This window comes from Physella acuta, unplaced genomic scaffold (genome assembly GCF_028476545.2).
Source record: "Physella acuta isolate Inbredline_101_S28 unplaced genomic scaffold, ASM2847654v3 ptg001210l, whole genome shotgun sequence".
NCBI classification, from domain to species: domain Eukaryota; kingdom Metazoa; phylum Mollusca; class Gastropoda; family Physidae; genus Physella; species Physella acuta.
Genome location: NW_026732727.1, coordinates 104456 through 112792, shown reverse-complemented (window position 1 = coordinate 112792; position 8337 = coordinate 104456).

Genomic DNA, 8337 nt, shown 5'->3' with positions numbered 1-8337 from the left:
TATCAGTAACTAGATTAATTCCTTGTAGCACTCGAATTAGATTATCTGTGATGCAAACATTTCTATTATATATTTAAGGATTATATAGTTTAAAAAATAAACTAAGTTATTTATTGTGTTTTTTAATTGTGTTATATATGTATTTTTTGTTGTTTGTTCTTCTATTTAACTGATTATTTTGGTTTGGCCTTAAAAGTTTGTTTTTTTTATATGTTGCCTTTTATTTGGACCAATTCGTATATGTTTCAAGTGACGTCACTGTATGACCCGATATAAACTATTTTTGGTGTAACCTTAAATTTAGTTACGTCACCACGTCCGGTGAACGTTTTTAATGTTTTATAAAAATAAAATATTTGAAATGAACTTCTATAACTTAAGCAGTGTTTCTACAAATGAATATATTAATAAATTAATTATCTTTTTTTTACAAATGTGTGTATAACATTTTACTTTACAATTCTATACATAGTGCAGATGCACGTAACAGACAAACAAAAAATTATACAACCTTTTTGCCTTTAGTATATATATATATGGAGCCAACTGCATTAAATATGATACGAAGTATAATGAATTACAGTAAATATAACTTGAGATGAATTTGTTTTTTCATTTATGTTTTCTTTTACTTTTCAGTAAAAAAAAAAACGTTATTTTAGAGGAAAACAAAAGAAAATGTGGATGGTAAATTCTAGCAGTGTAATTGATATGGCTATCGCTAAAGGAAGTCAGGTAGAAACTTTGCCTGCTATGTCGAACTCCAGCACAAACTTGAATGATGAGCTTGTATTGTACTACGCCGTGTTCACCTTCTACTACACAATCACCGGTGTTGGGGCATTTGGGAACTTCGTGTCAATTTTAACTGTTTACAGTCATGGACTGAAGACGACAACCAACCTGTTTCTTTTTTGTCTCTCCATCTCAGACTTGATATTTACACTAAGTAACTTCCTGGAACACATCAGTGGAACCTACTTCTCATACTGTCAAATATCATATGTAAAATTAAAACCACTGCATTTTGAGATCTGTACAGTTTTCACTCGTATAACATTGTTATCATTAACATTCAGCTACCATCTGATTGCGTTGATATCAACAGAAAGGCTCTTAGCTGTGTTTTTGCCTTTATATCTTCACAAACTTAACACACCTTATCGAATGAGATGCATCATTGTAATACTAGCTATGTACGTTATTATTATCAATTCATTTGATAATAAATATATTTCATTCCACCTGAACACAATTCTGACAAACAACGATATGTCTTTGATGGGCTTGGCAAGTGGAACAACACTCCGTGTGGTATTCGACATGTATAGGGTCACCTTAGTCTCCATGGTCCCATTAACCATTGTTATCCTATGTTCCTCACTGACTATACTAAAACTATCTCTTTCCTCCAGAAAACGAAAACAATTAGTCAGCACCATCCGCGTTTCCGATAAAGTTAAAGAGCTGAAAGTTATCAAAATGTTGATCACCATTTGTGTCACTTTTATTGTACTGGTGATACCTGTCACGGCAATTCACTTTTTTGTAAACATTACCTTCCAAGTTATTGATGGCGTCATGTTTGTATGTTTGATCATGCAACAAATGACGGCATCAGTGAATTTTATCATTTACGTAAAAATGAGTTCCAAATTTTCAAGAGCTTTTCAGTGCCCTGGTCTGTGCTGATTGACGAAAATTTATTCCAATTTTTTTTTACCTATTCGTTATAAGTACAAATCACTTTGGCTCGTTGTTAAAAAAAATAATAATTTCCACATATTTTGTGTAGAAAATTGAGATTATAACATTTAGAATACAATACTTTATAAGAAATTATGTATATTTGATTTATGAAGGGAACTTTAAAATAATTCTTTGCATTGAAGGCTAACTTTATAAGAACACGCATTTTAAACATTTTTAAAATGTCTTAGATTACAGCTCATATTTAAATCAAACACACAGAATCATATTTTTTATATTTGATGAAAAATACTCGATCATTATTCTTGGCTAGGATAATAAACCGGGAGTGATATCCCCTAAACTTTCTCGTATATTCATATATACTATATAGCAATGATGTTTTGGGCTCGGCCCGAAAGAAATATAAACTTTTGAGACAAATCCGATTTTTTTTTAAAAGAAAACACGTGTAGGCAATAAAATTCATAAAAAAAACGTTTTAATAACAAGCTTTTATATCATTATGCACTATTCTATTTTTTAAAATATTCTTATATAACCCTATGGTAACTCAGGATAGAGACATGATTTTTTATCCATTTTTAATTTTTAAACTTTTATAAATAGAATAGAAAATAAGAATTGCGCACCAAGTGAACGCCGAATAAAGATGCGTATAATAGTGCGGAATATTATTAGTATTTTATAAATTCACATGCGTTTTTTTGAGAAATCGGAAATAGTGAACATTACTACTTCCGGTCAACGGAAATTACTCAAAATTTGACAGAAGGTAGAGAATTAGTTCTTTTACTTACATGTGAAATTTCATTTATCTATCTGAAATAGTACTCAAAGTAGAAAAAGTACCACTTCCGGTTATCGGAGGTCATTCAAAAGTTGATCAGGATCTACGATTTTGATAAAATACTTATATATGAAATTTCATCAACCTCGCTGTAACGGTACTCAAGTTATTGTGTAAAAATCTCGATTTTTTTTTTGCACGATTACAAGACTTTCTCTATACTTCGTATATACAAGAAAGTAAAAAATACAATGCTAACATGTTGAGTTGACGCTCTAGTCTGTGCATGGAATAGTTACTTTTAAAAGCCTTATTACATTTCTAATCTCAATTGAGTAAAACAACAAACTATAATTAATTATTGTAGATGCGTGACTGTTGCAGCTAATTTATTCTCATATTTTTTAGCGCAATTTCCATTCTGGAGAATTGCGTTTATTAACCCGTCATTTCTGGATGTATGAATGAATGTATGGATGTGTGTTCGAAGCTTTAAGTCGTATCTCCTCCTGAACGAAGCAATATCGAGGACTAGTTCCAAAGCAATTATGTTAAGCAAGTTACGAGGATGATAGTGGGCCAAACAAATTCCGGAATTCCTTCCTGGATTTCCTGGAAAAGCCAAAAAAACTCGAAAAAATGCAGTTTTTGCCCATATCTCGGCAACCAGACCACTTAGCGACTTGAAACATTTACCAATCGATTCCTGCCATAATTTAGAACAATATTGCCGAAAAAAGTTTTCAAAAATAACAGTTTTTTTTCAATACACGTAGCACACACAAGTCAATCAAACATGAATTTTGTCATAGGAAAGCCAAATGTAAAGATACGTTTTATTAGTAGCATTACGATTAACATTAATCGGTTATATTTTCTTTGTTTAATGTACACATTTTGTAATGTAACAGACTCTACTTCCTTTAACGCTTTCAGGACCACAAAGATTGCACGTATAATGTCAAATATATGTGCACGCATTTAGTAGTAAAACGACACGTATATTTCAACAACTCTATGTTATTTCAATTTTGTTTGGTGATAATTTGAAAATTTGGGACACATATGTCCCTTGGGCCTCAAAGGGTTAAGATAATTACCAGAATGGGGCACGTCTTTAAAATGAATCCAGATTATATCGCTGGAGCTAATCCAACATACTTGAATGCATCATTTTAATTAGCATAAAATCCTTTTTCTCTCGTTTGAAATCCCATTCTGTATTTAAAATGGAACTGTGTTAATCGCTGTTTGGTTAGCTTAGCGTAGGTTGTCGAGAACTTTATGGACATTGTGACGTAGATTAAAAAATTCACGGATGAGTTCACGACGTACAGGAAGTCGACGAGAATCTCCGAGACGAAGTAAACGTCAGTGATCTGCCCTTGGTAAACAACGAACGTCTCGTCCAGGAAGTACATGGTCGTTGGGATCGCGGTGGGAATGGTCAGCACCAGGTACACAACACAGACCATCAGTAGCATTTTAGCGGCCTTCAGGTCTAGTTTTGGTTTAGCACGTGAAGAGGTCAATTCAAGTCTTTTTCTAGACGTTATGTGGAGTTTGATTCCCGTTGCCATGGACGCTAAATAATGATAACCAGAGAAACGTAACAACGGAAGTTAGCGACAATGTAAACATTAATAAAAGTAAATATCTCCTTATATTCATAAAACGACCCTGAGAATACGGGGAGTGCGAGTGAGTTATTGTTTGAATCCTTAACCCAAACTAAAGAAAACATGTTAAAAAATGGTCCGATTAATAATGTCCAAAAGATATAAATGGCAGCGAGATAGCCTGTGGTTATTTTAACTGTAAAAAAATGGCCGACTTGAAATGGGAAATACACAGCTATCATCCTCTCGATGGAGATCAACACCACGTGACCAGAAGAGACGAAACTCACAAGACGCACGGGGACGACCAGATAGACATTCAAAATGGCGTCGTAAGTTTGAGCCAAGAGAACGTCAAATTTTGCGACAATGCAGCGGCCTCTTCTTATTGGGATCAGCACGACGTAGACCAAATCCACGCAGGATAACGACATTAAAATCACATTTGTGGTATCTTTTATTCCTTGAGTGGCCAGCACAGCCACATTCAAAACGTTGCCAATGATACCCAAAATGGCCACACAATTTAACAACACACAGTTGATCACATCGTCAACTATTTCAATTACCTCATCACTCACAATATCAAATTTGTTAACTCCAACCACCGAGATATTCATGTTTACTTTATTTTTGTGTTGCAGTCCTCAGTAAACCAAATTTTTTATATTTTAACCACCTTTGGTGCGTTTACAATAAACTTTAAATTTTAAAGAAATATTTAGATCTAGGTCCTAAATACGAAAATTGAGAACATAAACAAATTCATCCAATGCATTAAAGGCAAGTTTTCCAAACAATACCTTGTATAAAAATTATGTGTGCATTTGTCCACACAATTATGATGCGTGTAAGAACTTAAAATATTTTAAAATTAAGCTTGGTTTTGAAGTAAGAAACAATGATTTTTTAAATTTATTTTCAATTCGATTGATACTTTCGAAATATAAAAAAAAATAACTGTTCACAAATACACTAAAGAAGGTTTGATATCCATTTTTTTTAATTCTTTAATTCTTTAATACCATACGCATAAAACAGGTCAGGAGAAAAAATACGTTGTCGTACGATCAATTAGGCTTTCTTTTGTAATTGCCTTAATTAACAAAAGCCATTCGTATGCAAGTATGGAACGTAAGTAGCTACTGCATGAAATAATTATAAACTTCAAGACATTATGGTTTCTATAGTGATGGTATTTAAAGTAATAGTCATCTCGGTGTAAATTGTGAATTTTCCTGATGCTTCTCGTATAATGAAAGGACTATGTAACTAGGTGGTTACCGGTTAAGTAAACTATCAGTGTGTGTATTGTATTTTTCGTTTCAAATGAAGGCTACGTAATTAAACATGATTACACGTAGTTACTTCAACAAATTATTTATTAAACTTTCTTATGTAGCCGATCAATACACCCTTTAATTAGACAGAACATCAGATACTTCTTTGAATAAAGACTTTAGCCTTGTTTTTACTTTCTCGATCTAATTCTCTGCCTTCTGTCAACTTTTGAGTAATTTCTGTAAACAGTGAGTAGTACTTTACGCTTTTTGCGATTTCTAAAAAAAAAACGCATATAAAGTACTAATACTCCGCAGTATAATACGCACATTGTTTGCTGTTCACTTTGTGCGCAATTCTTTTTCTACGAGATTCTATTTTAAAAAGTTTAATTTAAGTAATTAAAGATGGATTAAAAATCATGTCTACATCCCGAGTTATCCCCGGTAGTGTTATACAAGTATATTCGAGAAAGTTTAAGGGAGATCACTCCCGGTTTATTTTAGTGGGTTTTTTTCCCGTAATAAGATGATTAACGGGCTCAAGCTATTCTTAAATCTTGGCCTACACTAGAAAGATCTCAACGGGTGGTATTGGTGAGTATTTCTCTTTAGGGAGGTAGACCATCTGATTGAGTTCGGATTCACTGCTCACCACTTTAGGGTTGGTTGCTCTTCCGCTAGACCACACTGCGTGGTTTTATCATCTTAGTGGGGGGGGGGGGGGGGGGGGTTCTAATGTTATTTAGCACTGTATTTTCAGTACAGTATTTGCGGCACAGTATTTTCGGCACAGTATTTTCAGCAGAACTGAGAGGGAGAATTGTTCCTGGTGGCACAATTTGATAGCGGGGTCGGTATAACTCATAGTCGCAGTGGCGGAACTAGAAAAAAAGGGCCACCCCGCAAAAACATTTTTTGGGCCCCCCCCCCCCCATATATATATATATATATATATATATATATATATATATATATATATATATATATATATATATATATATATATATATATATATATATATATATATATATATATATATATATATATATATATATATATATATATATATATATATATATATATATATATATATATATATATATATATAAACACAAAATACGAACATACAGTAATCATTGCTGCCCTGTTCGGGTTTTTAAAAATGTTTTTTTTAATTAGTACAAATTACAACATAATTCATGTGTGTAAGTGATTGGTGTTTTTTTTTGGGGGAAAATCAGTTAAATTTTATTTCTGCTATAGGCCTCTTAACATATAGTCGGTGAAAAGAATATAAATCATGAAAGCTTTGTATAAGTAATGGTGTCTCGTGTTATGTTTATTTTAACGTTTTTTTAATTTATTTTATTAATTTTAAATACATTTCCTTTTTGTACAATGTCACTTTTTAGTAAGTATTTTTATTAAAAAATCACAATTAAGAGAAGTAATTGCTTTTTAATTTGTTTAGTACAATCTATTAAAAGGAGCTTATGAGCATCCCTATTTGACTATTTATAAAAGGAAATAAGTCATGGTAGTGGTTTGAGCGTATGCTTATCTTTGATAAGTTTGATTGTAGGAGAAAGAGGACTCGGCTTTCACAGTGGTTTAAAAAAAGGGAAAAAGAATATAAAAGTGCGTGGGGTGGTGTCTATAGAATAAAGATAACCGGACCGCAGTTACGGCATTCTTTTTACAAAACAACCATCAAGTCGAAAATGCAAAGAAAATTAATTTTTTTAACAATTTTTTTTATTATGGTCGGCTGTGGGCCCCTAAATGGCGTGGGCCCCCCCGCATTGCGGGGTCTGGCGGCACTGTAGTTCCGCCCCTGCATAGTCGCTAAACCCACAAGTCTCGAGTTCGAACCCACAGGCAGATGAGGCTCGTTAGCTGGGGACAGCCACTCTTCTAGGAGAGACAACTCCAAAATCAAACAACTGCTGCCTTGTAGTTTGTTCTTGGATGGACAAAGGCTATGTAAGCAAATCCAAAAAGAAAAGCAGGCTGAAATTGGAGTCAGCTACCTATATGGTGCATAACAAGTTGACACGTAATACTTAACAGTGTTCGAGGGAATCCTTTCCAACGGTAAAAAATTAAGAAGGAAAAGCAAGAAGAAAGAAGATAGCGCGACATCAAAACGATTAATAGAAAATTTTGTCGAGAAAATAACGAAAAAAAATAACTGATTAAAGTTAAATATGCTGTTGAGATAAAAATTAATCATTTAATTTTATCAAATTGATCAAATGAAAGATGAATAAACAAAATCATATGAACAAAAGGTGAAAAAAAATACAATTTTAAAAAGTAACCACACACCAAGAGAAATCTAGTTAAAGTAAGATGGATCTGGGGTAAATTTTTTCTGGGTTTTCTCCCTTTATGTCGTCAGAAAGTAACTCGATATTTTAGAATCTTAGATCTATAATTGGTAAGGGTTTATAATCAATTTTTTTAATGGGAAGGTTTAAGATTTAAGCAGTTTTTCCATTTCATCATACACTATTTTTTTGTCTGTGTAAGCGATTATCTAAAACTGAATGAGAGGGAGGGGTAGGGGTGATGTGTTAGTCAGTGAACCGTGTCATTATTGTGTTTATTTTGTTGGGTTTATGACTGTAGAGTACAGGGTAGGGGAGGGTAGGCGTGAAGTAGTCGAAAACATGACATACGGAACTGTGTTCGGGTTGATTTTTATTTTCTGAGGTGTGAGGGTTACAGTGGGTTATAATAGTCAAAATTTGGTTCTAATTTTGTGGCCTTTTCGGGTACTTATGTGGTTTCTTTAGTTAACGCATAAAAAATGGAAGAAAATAATTTTAAAGAGGCAAAAATGGACATGCACTGATCAAATAAAAATAGGTGCTGACATATATTCAACTTGAACCAAAAAAGTTATCCTGTTTAATTTTCAAATTTACTATAT